We start from the raw sequence: 18,892 nt of genomic DNA, 5'->3' as shown, positions 1-18,892 counted from the left end.
ATCATGCTACATTTCTATGGCTCTTAATATAGTTCAATTGATAATGCTTGCCTTGAATGCAAAAGACCCTGGGATAAATTCCCAGCACCAAAAAAACAAACAAATAAATAAATAAATAAAAATTTTCTAGGATTCTATGAACTAAAAAATTACACCTCTGCTATAGAAGCACAATTTTTAGCTTCATATCTTTAACTACTTTTTACTACTCAAATACTTTCAAGAACACTCAAGTATTTTTTTTTAATAGGGTATAATTTGGGTAAATCAATTTGGACTATGTTTTGAAAATTAAGCTAAATGATTCACTTTTATTTCTCACCATGAGTTAATAGTAAAAAATGTGTATAACATACAGTATATCTTCAACTTAGTTTATTCTTTTTTTTTTGGTGTTCGTAGTCTATTATAATTTTGAACCTAGTCTAAACCTAGATATTCTTTTTATGAAATAGTTTCTTGATATGAAAGCAAGAGAACAAAATAGATCTACTGAAAAAAATACTTCCTCACCAAACAGTTTGAGTAAATACCTGAAAATTTAAGAAAATCATCCTTTTATTTTTTTCAACATGGCAAATCTGTTTACTATAAACCCCCACATGAAAGGGTGAAGTGGACAAATTCATACAGCACACAAGGAAAACACAGAGATTTAATGCATTTTCAACTGGAAATGAGTGGTTTCCAATTCTGACTTAAGTGTACAGGAACTTGAAGGGCTCTTTAATTTTAAAAAGAAAAAAAAATGCATTAAAATAATGTAATCCATAACCCTGGAATTCATATCCCTGGAGAAAAACCCACCCATCAGTGTTCTTGAAAGACTGGAAAAAAATTACCATGTATAATATAACTGAAAAACACTACTTTAAATTGACATCTTTTACAAAATGAGTTGCAAAGACAAATAAGATATATGCTCATGAATTTAGCTACACAATTTTTCAGTTTTTTGTTTTCTTTTGTTTTTAGCTATGAAAAGTACTTGTGATAATCAACTAACAAATAGAAAAAGAAAAAAAAAACGTATTTTAAATAAAAATTCTGGAGATTCTGGTGGATATGTTATTGGTATTACAGCTTTATGTTTGAAGTGAGTAAGCACATTATGGCAGGAACACATGGCATAAAATTGCACCAGATGTCAACAATTTGTTCCAAATACATACTCTACAAAGAACTAAACAATTCCCAATAGGTGTTACCTTCTAATGTTTTGACTAAATAAAACAACCTTAGGAACAGACCTCTAATACATGGACCATTATGAGGCAGTTATTTAAACCACAGAATCTGTATTGTATTATTGATGTCCTTTGCATACACTGATCTTTGATAGTCATTTTTGCCCATTCAACCCAGTTAAAAATTACTGGTAATACACCAGGCACAGGACACAGTTATAAGTGTCTTGATCATGAAACACATCATTTTATCAAAGAATTTAATAGGAGACAATTATTAAAGAAAATTTCTTAAGCCATGGGTTGTGATGCATGCCAATAATCCTACAGTGAAGGTGTCTGGTACTGCTGGATTGCAAGTTCAATGACAGGCTTGGGAACATAGCAAGGTGTCATTTATGGATGTACTTCAAATTGTTCATTTAAACATTCAAGAACATTTGAGTTATCTCTTATATTGGGCCATTAGGACTAGTGGGGCCATCAATAATTTTAAATAAATAATTATTCCATTCAGCTTATTCTTTCCTAGTATTTCAATGACACTATATTTTATTTTTATTGGTTGCTATGAAAATCATAATTTCCATCTTATCATTTCAACTTAATTAGAGTCAATATTATATGTGTTTACTAAATACAAACTAAAAACCTTACTACAGTTTATTTTCTTGAACCCTTTGTGCAATTACTATAAATATTTATGTACACATTATACATCCCAAAATATACCATAAAATTTTTGTACAAAATAATCATAGATTATTAAAAACAAAGAGAAACAAGTATCAATCAGAAGACTGATAATGTATGCTATCCATGGTGGTACACACCTATAATTCCAGTGACTTGAGAGGATGAGGCAGGAAGATCACAAGGACAAATATTGCCTCTGTTACTTAGCAAGGCTCTAAGTCATTCAGCAAAACACTGTCTCTAATAAAAATATTAAAAAGGTGTGGGAGCTCAAGATGCAGCTCAGTGCTTAAGTGTACCTAGGTTCAATCAATGGTACCAAAATAAAGATTTCTAATATATTATAAAACTTAGGCTCTGTGGTAAAACTAACAGGATATATTATTCTTTGTACTGATTGTTGTATGTTCTACAAGATACTTTGCTCTCAGCTTTCTAAAGTTTTTAGGAAAGTGAATTCAAGAATTCCAAAGTCACTAAACACTACACAATAAGGAGTATAGAGATCCTTTAATACCCCTGGTGAAAACTCTAAAACATGCTAGTGATGAAAAACCGTTTTATGTGACCATTGTGAATTTAAGTCTTCACTCTCAAAATTTTATCTACACAATGACAACACACTTTAGATAACATTCAGCCAGAAATTCACCACATAATACACATTATCAGAAGCCCAAGTGCATAAGCTTTGTTGACTTTTCCATTTTCTCTAAAGTTTCCTATTTTTACACACTTCATTTATGAGGACCTTGGAAATATCTACTTTTTAAGTTTTGTCATTACTCATTTGAGGAAAGAACAAAATTAATATAGCAAGAGATAAAAAGATCTTACTTTCACCATATTAAAAACATTGGTGAGCATCTCACAAACCTACAATTCAGAAACAAACAAACAAACAAACAAGAAAAAAAAACAAGACCACTAAAGAGACACAAATACATCCACTCAGAGAAAGAAGTGAAAGAAACCTGAAACAGTAAATTTCCTGTTCTCAATTAAGTAGATGACTGAAGCAATAAAGAATTCCACCAATCTTTATAAATAAAAACAAATATTTTCAGAAAGTTTGTCAGAATCAGCCTTCACTTGAACACTGCAAAATATAAAATATATTCAAAAGTATTTTAGAACAAAATATTTTATAAGGAATAAGTAGTGAGAAGTTATATAAAACATAGAGAGAATACTACCTAAAGTCACATCTGCAGTAAGCAGAAGTTAAGAAATTAAAGGAAAAAAATTAAAATGCTGAAGAATTTGAAGAATTTGCTTTAACAAGCTGTTTCTGTTTCTGAAAATATGGTAGGCTTTCTGTCAGAATCAGCCCTACACTTGAACACTGCAAAATTAGAATCATTTTGAAAAATATGTCTAAGTTATGGTTAAAAAGTAATTACACTATCAAATTATGAATTAAAAATAAAACTAAGAATTCATTAGCTATATATCAATATTTTGAGAAAGGATATTTTTGTAGTTGGAGAGTAGAGGAAAAATACTTAACAAAGAAGTAATATTTAAACATATTAACAGTGAATATAGCATAGAAATTAGCAGTAATTCCAAAAGTTGCATTGAGAATACAACTAAAATTAAAAGAATTCTGGTAAATTTCACAAGTAAAATTTTTATATTATTTATGTATTAGATATGTTTAAAATGTATGGTGCATATAATGATGCCTCATTTAATGATGTGGATGCATTCTGGAAAATGAACCATAGGTGATTCTGTTATTTTGCTCTTGATGCAGGGTACTTACATAATTCTAGATGATATACGCCACTATATACCTAGGTTATTATTTAGCCATTGGAGTACATAAAACATTGTGCCACACATGACTGTAGAATTTAAAATGAACTACATATTATACTCATTATTCTGTATAATTATATAAATAATTCATAAATATAGATCTCATAATGAGGTGAAAAATTAGCCCTGTGGAACTAAAGATATAATATTTAAAAAGACTCTGGCAATTTAGAAAATGATAAAACACAGAAACTGAACTACAATAAAGGGGAAAAAATGACAACATTTCCAAAGAAAGTTGCATAAAAAATGGAGTATCTGAATAAAAAAAAATGGCATTGTATCATTTCTTGGTATGACTTAATAAAGCATTCACTGGGAAAAAAATAATAATAATTTAATATAAAAGAAAAATATAAAATATGCAAAGTCTTTATAAGAAAGAGATTTATACAGTATATCTAATGGTGGGTGACTATAAAACCAGCTATTTAGAAGGAAAATGAAGAAAAATTTCAAAATCAAGATTAGCTTAAGCATCTTAGTGAGATGCTTATTCAAAATAAACTTGACATAGGACTGTCAATGTGCCTAAATAGTATGGTACACCTTTCTTTAATCATCTAAAATAATAAAATAATAATGATATTAAAAGACAGAAGTATGTTTGTTTGTTTCCAAAGTTAAATGTTACATTTATAGCAAAACAGATTGTCACATTCATAGTACTAAGAATACAGAAACAATGATACTTATCTATGTTCATGCAGGGGCATCCATGGGCTTAAAACCCTGGGATCAGGACAGAGAAGTTAAATCACAAATAATTTGGTTTATGCATTTATGGGTGTTCAGCACACAAAGAGCTCCAGTCTCCGGCTTGCCAGTCTAAAAATTTCATGACAGCCAACTTTTCCAGCAGGAAATGTTTTCTTCACGGACTGATATAATCTCTTAACATCTTCCATTCAATGGAAGAAAAAGTCCAGAGTTCTAATTTGAGGTCCTGCTTCTCAGACATATAGAAAGCACAGGAGAAAAAAGCAACTCAGTCACCTATATACCAGCAACACTTTTATGCAGAGAAAAAGAAATACATCTGGATTTGGGATTCTCTCCTGATGATCATACCAATGAGTACCACAAAATCTGAGGAGATCCCATGCATCCAGAACAAAGCTGTCCATATATGCTCCAATCCATGGCTGAAGATACCATGATCAGATAGGACAGAATATTCAGAATTTCAGCTGCTGATGTTTTTCCCACTGAATTGGCCAGAGGAGACTAAGAATGAACCTCTCTATAAGACGATTCATTTTTGCATGGAGTCTGCTGGGCAGTTCCCATCTACCAAAACCACTTCCAGCCATAGTAATTGCTGTTTGAAACATCTTTCAAAAAGAGTCTCCCTTTCCAGTGTACAGATAACAGTCTCAAAACCGTGCACAGTTATGATTGCCTGGCTTTCAGGGTGACTTGCATTCTCTCTATAGATTATTTTTATTATCTGAGTAGAAGCAGAATCTGGTTTTTCTGAGCATTGAGAAGGAAGCCTAGAAATGAATCTGAAAGAATGACAAGCTCCAGAAATTAAAACTCAAGTAGGTAGTGTAAGTCATACATTTTGTACTTATCGTATGTTGGATTGAACAATTATCACCCAAGAGCAACTGAATATAAACTGATGCCCTCTTAGTCTGAATCCACTGAGACTACTATCCAAATGACAGTAGATGGCACCACCTCCAGGAATGAATGAGGTCAGAAGGAGTCAAGATAGGCAGGTTCTTGGGTATATTTACTTCACTTTTCTTTTAAGGTGATTAGAATTGAGTACAGATAACAGCTTTTTTAAAAGGCAAGTTTTTCCAAAAGTGAGGCAGTCTAGCCATGCAGTAGTATATTTAAATTAAGCCTTTTATATAGGATAATATCAATGTATGAATTATATGCATACATATTGCTAATTATTGTAAATCCTATAATGGGCAATAACTTTTTTGTATTTAACTTTTTTGATCTATTTTGTAAAAAGGCAGTGCTCTCAACTGGGAAGTAACCCCCTAATGTCCAATACAAATAGTGTTAGGCACAGGTGTAGTTTTTAACTATTTTAATATATACAATTAAAAAAGACATAGTTGAAATTTATTTTAATCACAAAACTGAATATATCAAGAGTACTATTATTATGTGACAAATATATAATTATTAATAAAGAAGATATATGTATTTAGAACTAAATTCTCACAATTCCCTCTATTTTAAGGCTCTAGAACATCTTAATTTATAGTGGTTACATTCAATTTTGAGAATATGGATACTCTGACATTGGCGAATCAAAGATCCTGGACCCCTTCATTCTATGCAAGAGGTGGGAGAATACACTTTTTAATCAATGCTTCTCCACAAAACCAAACAGTAAAAGTGGCACTACCTTCAGAAAGAGAAGGAAGACAAAACAGGGTCCAAAAGATTATGATTTTATTTCAATTTGATGCTGAACACAAACTTATTCCCATTTCAGATGTCAGGCAGCATAAAAGAGAAGAGAGAGTTCCAAGAGTTGGATGTCTCATTTTGGTATATCTTTTGACAGCCTTGACTCTAAAACTTAAATATATTAAAGACAAACATCTTATTTTGCAACTTAGCCTTTGACCTAATGCCTAGGATGTGATAATGTTTCCTCATTTGATATGAGGTACTGTGAGAGTTTTAACATCAATGTGATATATACATGTCTGCATAAGCTAATAGCACCTCAATAATGGTCCAGATTTAAATTAGGGAAAAAGGAAAACAGTACCAATAAGGCAACTGCTGTTTTCCACAGAATTTTCTCAAAGTATATGACAGAATCCTGGTTTCCAATTATAATTGATAGATGAGTCAGCCTAGAGCTTATTAGATGATGATTGGTCTTCTTATTAATTCATGCTGGTCTTATCTGATTTTTCCTGGTAGAAACACTTAGCTGATGACTGCTTAACTTCAGAGGGTAAGCTATCATTCTCATCAGAAGCACCTTAATTCTCTGCTTTGATAATTCCTCCTCTAATGTGGGCTTGTTGTTTTGTACACAACAGGATTTGAAAAGCAAAATCAAAAGAAATAAAGACCTTTTGATTGTAGGTACAATACTATTCACTTTCATCTTTACTGGTTCCTATGAGCCACAAAAAAAAAAAAAAAAAAAAAAAATGCCAGGCACAGTGGTGCATGACCAAAATCCAAGTGGCTTAGGAGACTGAGGCAGGAGGATTGTTAAAAAAAGTTTAAACTGAGCCTCAGAAATGTCAAGGAACTAAGAAACTCAGTAAGACCCTGTCTAAAATAAAGTATAAAACAGGGCTGGGGATGTGTCTCAGTAGCCAAGTGCTGTGAGGTCAATCCATAGTACTCAAACCCCTACCAAAAAAAAAAAAATGGAAAGAAAGAAAGAAAGGAAGGAAGGAAGGAAGGAAGGAAGGAAGGAAGGAAGGAAGAAAATAAAGAAGGAAAGAAAGAAAGGAAAGAAGGACGGAGAGAGGGAGGAAAGAAAAGAAAAGAAAAGAAAGAAATATTAGATCTTGGACTTGGAAACAGATTCTGCATTTTAACAGGTCAAGATAAAAACACAATACCTAGTTTATAAGTACAGAAAAGAAGAAATAATTGCTTATATCATGCACTTTATATCATACTACCCTATTTTATACATGAAGCTTATATAATGATTTGAAGAAAAGAAATGTGTTCAAATATCCACAGCTATTAAGCAGACTAGGTAGAATTCAGAATCAACTATGCATGTGACTCTAAATCCCCCAAATTTCCACTAGACCACATACCACATGCAAATTCTCTTAATCTTTTAGGTTTTGGATAGAGACATACCAGAAAAACAGGATCTTTGTCCATATTATGTATATTACTGATGGAAATAATATACTCAAAAGTGTTCTTCTGAAGCTTCTAGAAAGGACTTGGAATAATTTTGAGTAATGGCTGAAGTCTCAATTTAGAAAATCAATGATCAACAATACATTTTCAGGAAAATACTACAATGCATTCCACAGGAATGGTGATAAAATATTCTTTAGAAATTCTAGAAAGCATACTTCATCTGTTTCCCAAAAGTGCTAAAAATGAAAATTTGAAAACCCATAAAAGAGAGTGTAGCAGAACCCAGCGCTTTTAAATAAGATACCAAATAATGCACTAGAACTCTCTGATGAGATTACTATCTGGGTCTTTCTATATAAGAACATGAAGCTACATGGAACTTGTGTCAATACAAAATGATTTTTAAATGACATAAATGGGAAGTAAATTCCTTGATTATGATACATATGCATTGATAGGATAACATCTTAAATTTAATTGCAAGAATTATTCTAAATATTTAATGGAAAGAAATCCAAATATTAGTTTTAGTTAAAAAATATGAATACAAATTAATGGAAAACAAATAATAATTTAAATAAAAATCAATTCTACAACACACCTGATGTAAGTGAAGCCACCCCTGTCACAAGAGTGGACCCTGGTATAGAGATGAAAATTCAGTTTCAGCTATCAACTAAAGAGGCCACATTTATCCTAAAGTTTTTTGATTACTAACACTTCTGTTAATAAGTGAGAATAATTTCCAGTAATACAGGTGAACAATATTGTATCATTGTGAAAGACTTAAACTAACCAAGAATGGTGGCACAAACCTAAAATTCCACTGGCTCAAGAGGCTGAGATAGAAAAACAATAAGTTCAAAGATAGTATCAGGAACCTAGTGAGGCTCTAAACAACTTTGAAAAATTCTGTCTCTAAATAAAAATAAAAAGGTATAGGAATGTGGATCAGTGGTGCAGTTCCCCTGGGTTCAACCCAAGGTACAAAAAAAAAAAAAATTTTTTTTTTGAAATATTGTGTTTCAATTTTTCTCACTAGTTGTTCTTGTTTATGTCCCCTAAAATTAAGTAAAAATTATCTATTGTTACATAGTATATCTTATTGACATTGATATATCCTATCACCTTAAGCATCATAATTATTTGAATATTCAGGTAGTACATATGTGAACAAGATCGGACAATACAACAATGAAAAAAAAACTGAAAGCCTATAAGTAAACTTCACACTTCCAGTCAATTTAATTTTGAAAATTTGTTAGAAAAATTAAATGGAGAATAAGTAGTCTCTACCTTAAGCAAGATTGATATAAATGCATATTTATGTTTCAAGTTATGTTATTGGATTTTAGATTACATTATGTACAATATTTAATATGAAATGTATCTTACACAAGAATATGACTTAAAACTATAAAACTTAAGAAGAAAACAATTACATATTTCTAAATCAGATTTAACTGTGAAGTCTTAGTTATGCTTCCAAAGTAAAAATAAGAAATAATAAATTGGACTTGAAACAACTTCTGTAGAAAAAATCACCTCAGCATGAAAGTGAAGACATAATTATGAAGTTTTCCTTTTTGTTTTCAAAGAACTATTTGTTCCAGTTTTTCACATTGGCTAGAGGGCAGTCAATCCTCCTTATTAAGAAGCTGATTCAGCCCACAGCCTATACACACACACACGCACACACACACACACACACACACACACACACACACACACATATATATATATATATAATTTTTAGGATCTCACACTCCAGTGCCAAAATGCACCCTTCATAATTACCCCACAATAAGAGACTCAACCATTGAAAGATGTTATACATCCCAGAGACCATTAAATTTTTCAAGCTGTTAATTCAATGATAAGTCCTAAAATCTAGATGACTTCATAGCACTTGACATGTACAAATTTCTGACACAGTTCTAATTTATTTGTGTGAGACTGTTGAATAAACCACTATGTGTTTATATTCGGCAGTATTCTTTTGTTCCTTTTGCCTATCCAAATGCAACTATTTTACATTATGTAAACAAAAAATATTAACATTTGCAAAAAATACCCTAAAATGGATCAATATGGAAAAGAAAAATAGGTCATTATGCAGAAAATTGAAAATCTCATTCCTCTTTGATATAAAAGTAAAATTACCTTGGTGATTTTTTGGTACAATAAAGAATTACTAGATGAACAAGCATTTACCTCTGAAATATACCAAAAGTAATTAGAAATGTGTTGAGACTGTCATTCATATAGGAATATTTATTGCTGGAGTATTCATAAGAACCAAAATGTAAAATCAATGCAAGGTAAATACATAAATGGAAACATGTAAATCCTTACAGTAGAATATTACTCAGCAATATTATCTTTCTGTTACTAGGAATTGAACTCTGGGCCTCACACAGGCTAGAAAAGCACTCTACCTCTGAGCTGTTATACCAGCAACATTGAGCAAGTATGTTTCATGAGAGCACTAAATGTTACAATAAATGTGTACATGGAAACCTTAAGCTAATTGAAAGTAAGTAGAAAAACTGTAATGTGTTTAACAATATTATATGTAATTTTCTGAGCAAGTAAATTCAAGAAGCAAAATCACATATTAGTCATTGCCAAGAGCTTTCTGAAAAAGAAAAAGAAAAAAAAAAAGAAAAAAACTGCTAGTGGGCACTAATTTCTTTTCATCTAAAATAGTTCCTGAAACTAAATTTTGGAATGGTATACATGTGAATACACTAAATGATAAAGAATTACACCCTGAAAATATTTATAAAGTTAATTTTATGTTCACATGTTCTTTGCAGGAATTAAAAGATGAATAATTTATGGAATGCATAAAGCAATCAAAATTCTAGCCAGTAAAATAGAAAAAAAAATGTAACTGATTATTGTTCAAAAAGACACTGAGTTTTCATTATGAGATCCACTTACATTTATGTGAATATACTGTGGCTTTTTAAATTTTCATTTTTACTTTATAATTTTTAATAAGTATATAAGAAAAATATGTCTATACATCAACCACTATTGTAAAGTTGTCTAGTTTTTAATATTCTTATGTTAATAAATATTATCTTTTTTGTGTGTGTGCATGCACTGATGGAGATCAAACCCAAGATCTTGCACAAGAATGGCAGGTGTTTCACTGTTTTGCCACAACCCATATACAAATGTATGTTTTTAATCTTGGTTGTCTCTCTCTCTCTCTCTCTCTCTCTCTCTCTCTCTCTCTCCCCCTTCTTCTCTTTCTCCCTTTCTGTCTCTCTGTCTCTCTGCCCCTTAATTTCTATCTTTCTCTCACTTTCTCTGTTTTGCATTTTTAGACACAGAGGGCACCTTGGGGTCATTTACCAATGAATTACATCCCTAATCCTTTTGATTATTTTTTAGAGTGGCAGACAGTTTTTCTAAGTGTATTAGGCTGGCCTCCAATTTATAATCCTTCTGCCTCAGCCCTCAGTCCTGGGATTACAGGTATGTCTTGCGATATCTGTCTATTTGTCTCTTTTCGAAAGGATATCTAATGCCAATTTTTAACTTTGTATTATATATATTTCTTATTGCTAAAATGAACATTTATTATGTTCTAATGAACATTCTGCTAATAATCTATTGATTGTTGTTGCTGGTTTATGAGTGAATAAATATTTTACATGATTAACTGCTATCTTCTAATACTTCACACATATGCTTTCTTGTATTGCCTATTTATTTTATATAGAATATAAACTTAATCTCCATGCTGATTAGTGTTCTCAGTCTCACACACTCCTCAGTTCTCTGGGTTTCTCAGCCTCCTCAATCCCACTTTTTCTCTAGTTCAGTGTCAGCAATCTTCTTATCTATGCTTGTGCATATGTTCTGGGTCTTATTCTAACACAGCAAGGCACAGGTCTGTGTTAAAACAAACAAAAATCATCTATATCTCATGGCCATGTTTTCAGACAGAATAAACTATGCATAGGGACAGTCAGATTTATGAAAAAGGAGTCACAAGGCATTTACTAAAAGACAAAATGCAAACTGAGAAATAAGATCCTGAGGATAAAGTTCCCTGACGTTATTTACACATATATAAGTAATACACAATTTATCATACATCTGTAAAACCGGCAATTTTGGAAGCTGAGGCCAGAGGATTACAAATATAAAGCCAGCTAAGCAAGGTCATTTTATTTTCAATTGTGCTCTCTTAAAATCTAATAACTGTAGAGGGGAAGTGGAACACTACTGTAATTAAAGGAATGTTGAAGGTTGAGTCAGGAGGATTGCAAGTTGGAGTCCAACTTCAACAACTTAGTGAGGTCCTATGCAACATAGAGAGACCATGTCTTAAAATTGAAAATACTCAGGCTGTGACTCATTGGTAAAGTGTCAATGGGGTCAATCACAAAAACCCCTAAAATAACTAATACCTGAAATTTATTAAAAATGAATTAATTATATAATAGTTCTTTAAATTACAAAATCATCACTTAGTTCTTAGGTGAAAAAAATCTGCACTAAACATTGTTTAGCCTCAATTTTAATTTCTACTTGAAGGAGATGAATTAAAGTTGCAAATCAAAGGTACATGATATATATTGTAAATAACTGAAGAACTACAATCCCAAGACCAGAATATATACATTACTTTTAGTTCATTATCCAGATTCATGAAGCCCAATTACTATAATAGTATGGGTTTAATAACCAGTGTTATTAATATATATATGAATACATATATATATATATATATATATATATATATATATATATATATATATACACACACACATACATACACACACACACACACGCATACACGCTTTGTGGATGGACTTTTATTTATTTATTTATGTATATGTGATGCTGAGAATTGAACCCAGTACCTCATTTGCTCAGCAAGCACCAAGCATGATGGTGTACATCTATAATTTTACTAAGTTGTGATGGTGAGGACAACCAATAAGTACAAGACTCCTTGTTATAATGGTGAATTTCTGTAATACCAGTAGCTCAGAAGGCAAAAGCAGGTAATTCTCAAGGTTAAAGGCAACCACAGAAATTTAACAACAAAAAAAAGTTTTTGAAGTGACTCAGTGGTTAAGTTTCTCTGGGCTTAATTCCTGATACTAATGAAAGTACAAAACAAATTGAACAACTTAAGCAGACATGATTTTGCTCAATTATAGAGCACTGCTAGATTTGATCCCCAGTACAAAGAAGAATAAAAATAAGAAGAATAAAATAAAGAGCCACATATATATTTAAGTCAATTCCAGAATAAAATTTAAAAAATAACCAATTAATTAATTAATTCATCAGTGCCTTAGTTAAGTTGGTGAGCTTACAGAATTCACAACAGAGCATTGCTCCTACATATTCACTAAGCGAAAATCTGGATTAAATGAAATTGAATGATAGTTTTTTCCTCAGCCCATGAGGGCTGATTTCTACTGGTGAATAACTATTGTGGCACTAAGTACATGCTAGACTAGAAGATACACATCCTGAAGCCTTTGGTTGCACTCTGAAAAAAAAGTGTAAATTACTAGAATTAAACCAGGATTTTTATACAAAGCCAAATGCATATGTGTGTGTGTGTGATGAATAAAAATGTTAAACATGTAAAAAAAAATAGAGAGTGTCTTCAGACTTTTGTGGTTTTCTTTAGAAACACCAAAATATGTCAAATAATATAAAGAAGAATACTTAGAATGCTTTCCACATACTGTGAGTTTTTTTTTTTTTTTTAATTTTTGAGGTACTAGAGACATGTATTCTAAATATGCAGTTTTATATGTTGTTTTCAATATCCATTAGGAAAGTAGAAAATGTGTATTTCTACTGCCTTTTATACATTTGTTTTTGTACCTTTACTTTCTATTTTCTTGAGCTACATTTCTGGACCAGAAATTATAAATAGTTAGATTTTTTTTTTCCTGTTCATTAGTTCTGCTGGGCTAAATGTTCATGTGTATCATCATGCTTTCATGCTAAAGGTCGCTCAAAAGATCATATTTTAAAGAATGTACACTGAGTAAATTATGAGCTGTTTCTAATGGACACATTGTGATAACATATCAATTACTAAAACAACTAACAATCACCTATGAAGTAGGCACACTACTATGTCCTTTATATAGGCTTATCAGATGTGATGATAACCTGCATAAATACAATTAAATGATTCTATTTTGAATGAATCTAAATTTTGTCATTGGCTTACTAATCATAAAATGACAAATTTGAGTACAAACACTAAAAAGTGTGTCTGAAACTAGCTACATTGGGGTCATATAAGATTGAAGAAATATGAGCTTATTTATTTTTAGTTACAAGATAGCTATAAAAATATTAAATGCTGAAAAAATATTAAATTTTTGTAGTTACAACAGAGCTACAAAAATATTAAATGGTATATCATGTTAGTGTCAATAACATGACACTAACATGATATATTATATATTTAATTTAGTAAGTACAACAGAAAAATTAAAGAGAAACATTACCCCCCAAAAAAATTACTTCCACAATAATAGCTATATAATGAATGGAAATATATTTCTGTAAGTGCAATATAGTTGTATTTGCAAGTTTAAAATGACATCAAATTAAAATGTGCAAGATCTAGCTGGGTAATGTGGCTTAAGCCTAGAATCCCAGTAGCTCTGGAGACTGAGGATGGAGGATTTCAATTTCAAAGCTATGCTAAGCAACAAGGAACTAAGCAAATCTGTGAGGCCCTGACACTGAATCAAATACAAAAAAGGACTGGGTATGAGGCTCAGTACTCCAGTAGCACTGAATTTAGTTTCTAGTTATCCCCACCACCAATCAGAGACTTTGATGGGAAACTTTAAAGAAACCAATATCAATGAGGTATAAAAGTAGAGAATGGGACCATAAAATTGATCAAATTACATTCAATTGATGAAACAGATGTTAGGAATCCAACCAACAAATTGACCAAGTTTAAATTGAGTAGGTTAAAAAGCTGAAAATGTAACAGGCAATCTCCAAAATATAAAACTAGAATGATCAGAATATATATAACAGTAGAAAACCTCCTTTTGTGAAAAATCAGTTTTTTTAGTTCCAAATAATAAAATGTATCCCTATTAGACTCATAAGAAAATAATAGTTAAGACAGAAGTTATCAGAAGTAACTAAAAGCAAAGAGAACATGTGAGTGTCTAACATGAAGAGAATAGTTTATTAAAGCACACCAATAAGTTACATCACAAAGTAACTGGTCCCTCTAACTCTCCTTCTCCCTCTCCCTCTCCCTCTCTTCGTGCTAGGGATTGAACCCAGGAATTCTGCATGCAAGGCAAGCACTCTACCAACTGAGCTATATCCCCAGCCCTGAAAACTGGTACTGAAAAATGAATCACAAATACACTTACATACTATTCAGAAATTTAAAGCTGCTTCATCAACCTGTTTCTGACACTCTTAAAAGGCAGGGAAGTTTCAATCATGTTTTATAGCAATTTTGTTCAATGTTCTCTTAATTCCTACTTAATGCTGATCACATTATCATGATGGAAATTTGAATACATATATTTAATTTGCAGTAATTTCTGATTTTTAGTATGGCTAAAAAAAGAATTAAGTCACTTATTGAAATGAAATAACCAGAAATTATTTTTTATAATTATGGATTATTTAAATACAAGACTTTCACAGTGTGAGTGACGGTGAGTATATAAATTTTTATCAAAGTGATGAAATAGCCATACTTCCTATAAAACTCTAAGAGAAAACTGTTCCTTGCATTTTCTAAAATCTCATAGCTTCTAGTGTTCTTTAGCTTGTGACCACAAATGCTTCTCTTCTGAGTTGGTGGAGTACTCATAACACAAAAGATAGATAAGCCTTCTCACAGTGAAGATGATAGTAACCTAGCAGGGAAATACCCTCAATTACCACAGGGTCTGAGAACCATATTATATGATATGGAAGACCCTCCAATAGACTGACTATTCCAAACATTGCTTACAAAGATAGAGAAAAGTCAGTTACAATTATGCCAGTATACATATACATATAAAAATATTGACGAAAACATAAAATTAACAAATATACTTTTTGAAAAAATTGCTAACGTTTTTCAAATGCTCAAGAAAAAAATGATACATAGCCCACTAATAATAATTTTGGGTAGCAGAGCAAGGCTGCACATGCCTATGCTCCCAGTGGCTCACGAGGATAAGAAAGGAGAATCTCAAGTTCAAAACCAGTCTCAGCAATTTGGCAAGATCACAAAAAAGGGAAACAGGTTGGTGTATAGCACAGTGACAAAATGTCCATGGGTTAATCTAGAGTGACTCAATAAATACAAATAATAATAATAAATCTAGGTACAAAATGACATACAATCCCAGAATAATATTTCTGGGCATACATCTAAATGAATTGGAAAACTTTTCTCAAGAAATAACCACAATTCCATTTTCATTGTAGCTGTATTCACATTATCTAATACAAAAAGAATATGAAATGCCAACCAGGAATGGTGGGAAATGCCTGTAATACCAGGGGCTTGGGAGTTCTAGGCAGAGGATGAAGAGTTCATGCATCCTCAGCAATGGTAAGGCACTAAGCAAATCTTTCCAAAGAAAATGTAATAGGGCTGGGGATGAGGCTAAGAGGTGGAGTGCCTCTGAGTTTAATTCCTGGTATGCATCCCAAAAACAAACTTCCTTTTAAATGAAAGGAACATCAGAAGATTCCTTCCAGTTTCACAGCATCAAACTACTCCCCTTAGATGCTACACACTTATAATTCAAACTGATCTCTAGAAAACAAGACTTCTAAATAGGCTAAGAGACATTAGTATCTGTGGACACCTTATTTCAGACTGTTTTAAAACTAAAATCTGGGCAAATATGAGAGGTTGGAATGAGAACACAACACACAGTTAAGTTCTTCAAAGGGAAATCGTGACTGTGATATCTGAAACCACAGTTGAAGATAAAATTAGATTCCTTGCTTCACTGATTTCTGGGTTATTAATTCAATCCAAACATATATTGAAAAAGTATTAAGGCTACTGGTTAATGTCTATGTAAAACAGGTTATTAAAATTGGGGTTTTGGCTCAGTGGCAGAGGGCTTGCTTAGCATGTTGAGGCACTGTGTTCAATCCTCAGATCCACATATCAATAAGTAAAATAAAAGTCCATTGACAACTAATTTTTTTTAATTTAAAAATGTACCAAGTTACTCACATGGCTTTGGATGTTCAGATTCACTATGTACTCTAGCCCTTGTGATTAAACTTCCTTATAGTTTAAATCAAGTCCAGCCCCATCTTTATTTTCCTCCACACTAGGACAAAGATGTTTGCTGGAAATGTTTGGAATGCTTCTACAGGTCATTTTTATAAAGTGGTCTTACATATATGGAGGGAAAAACATCAATTAAGGTCCCATTACATTTTTAAAAAGTCTTTGGTTGGGACTGTGAGGGTGGCCTTAGCCCTGAACTTAAACAACTCCATTTAAAAAACTCCAGTTTGAAACATGCAGTCTCACCAGGCACACCCAGAGTGCTCCATATGGCCTAAAAAAAGTTAATTCCCCTCAACCTGATAAACAGAGTGAAATATCTGGCAGGATATACTTGCCTGATAAGAGGGAAAGAGAAGAAGATCAGGGTGGAGACCACAGACCAGAAGATTCTGATCCCAGGGTAAATGATGTCATGGAGAAATCCCATGATACCTAATAAGAATTGGTTAAAAGCCCCCAAATTTAGTATAAATAATAGAGCTAATGAGCAGGGATTTAGCCAGCAGAAACTAGGATGCACTCAAGCTGAAGAGCCTGATGAGGACCTGACATCCCATCACTTGTTATTGTTCTTCTGATCCTCTGCATGATTTTCTCATCTCTCAAACTCTACCACTTCATCTGAACTTTGGTGAAAGCCTCAACTTCTCCTAAGGTTCTCTCCTCAACATGCTGTCCACTCCAAGCCAGGAGAAGCCTGCCTTGGTTCTGGATCTGGTCACCATGGTTTGAGTGAGTGAGCACCTGCTGGACTAAAAGCCTAAGGCTTAATAATTTTGTTCTGACATTTAAACTTAGTACACAGAGGGAATGTCTGTCACTAGCCTGTCATGATTAAGTGACTTTTGCAGTGTTTAGAATTAATCTAGAATTCTTAGCAGTAAATTAACCAACCCTTTTTTTTTTTTGCTGTGAATGGATTATGTCTATTGCAGTGCCTAGCATTCAGGATTGTTATTTTCTTGAGTAAGAACCTATCGAGTATAAATGCATTGAGCAATTTGAGTGAATAAAGCATTGAAAGGGGCAGAAGAATTTGGACATTTTTTTTATTTCTCTCCTTGACTGCATATGTTGCAATTTTGCCCCTGGTGACTTGGACACATTGACTATATTATTTTATTAAGAAAAAAGTCATTATTTTTAATGTCATCTAATTTTTCCCTGCTTTATTCTTATGTGAAAGTCTCACAAGTATAAAACAAAATCTTTTAAAATTGCCATCCAGTTCTTGGAGAAAAAAAAAATACAAATAAAGCATCCCTTTAAAACAAAACATGGGAAAAAATAATTATGTTGAAACTGAAGTTTTGAGATGAAACTAAATTTCCCATTTAACCAATTTTCTCTGGGATCTTGTCTCACAAGTTTTGAAGAATAAAATCTATGGACACTCAGTTAAGGTAATAGTAAAAAGAATAGATTTTATTTTAGCAAGAAGAAATACAACTCCCAAAATGTGGAAGAGGGCATGATAGTGGAAGAAGCCATTTTTTTGTGTGTCAGGTTTGAAGTTTAAATATGGTTTTTGGCAGAGCATTGGTTAAAATCTATTTAAAATGAGTATTGAAAAAGGCATTCTTATTACCAACTAGCCTTAGTTTGTCCTTTCTGTATCCCATCCTCCTTCCAGTGACTTCCCACTGGGTTCACCCCAAGGACAAAGAATTTGGTTGAAAGTATTACCACAAGTGAGTCTCAAGTGTTCTTTTAATTTGAATAGGCCTTAATGGTACTCATTAACATATCTATCCATTAACCTTCAGGTGTGCTTAAATAAGATGTCCATTATACAGCTGCCTTGTCATTTTACTATCTATTTCATTTTTTCTCAATCAAGTTGAGCAAGAAACCCTGCCTTTGAGAATGTGAAGAGAGCTGGAAATTTGGGATTTAATCACAGACCTATAAATAGCTAAACTATCAGATAGCCATTCAGGATTTGAGTTACTTCTTAGTCTACATTTAAAAAGCTCAGGAGGCAGGAGGATGTTGAGTTCAAAACCAGCTTGAGCAAGTTAGTGAGGTTCTAAGAAACTCAGTGAGACCTTGTCTCTAC

The sequence above is a fragment of the Marmota monax genome, unplaced genomic scaffold, assembly GCF_021218885.2.
Source record: "Marmota monax isolate L192 unplaced genomic scaffold, Marmota_monax_Labrador192_F-V1.1 WCK01_AAM20220418_F8-fsc00262, whole genome shotgun sequence".
Lineage (NCBI taxonomy): Eukaryota > Metazoa > Chordata > Mammalia > Rodentia > Sciuridae > Marmota > Marmota monax.
The sequence above is the reverse complement of the archived record's forward strand: the minus strand, read 5'-3'. Positions refer to the sequence as shown.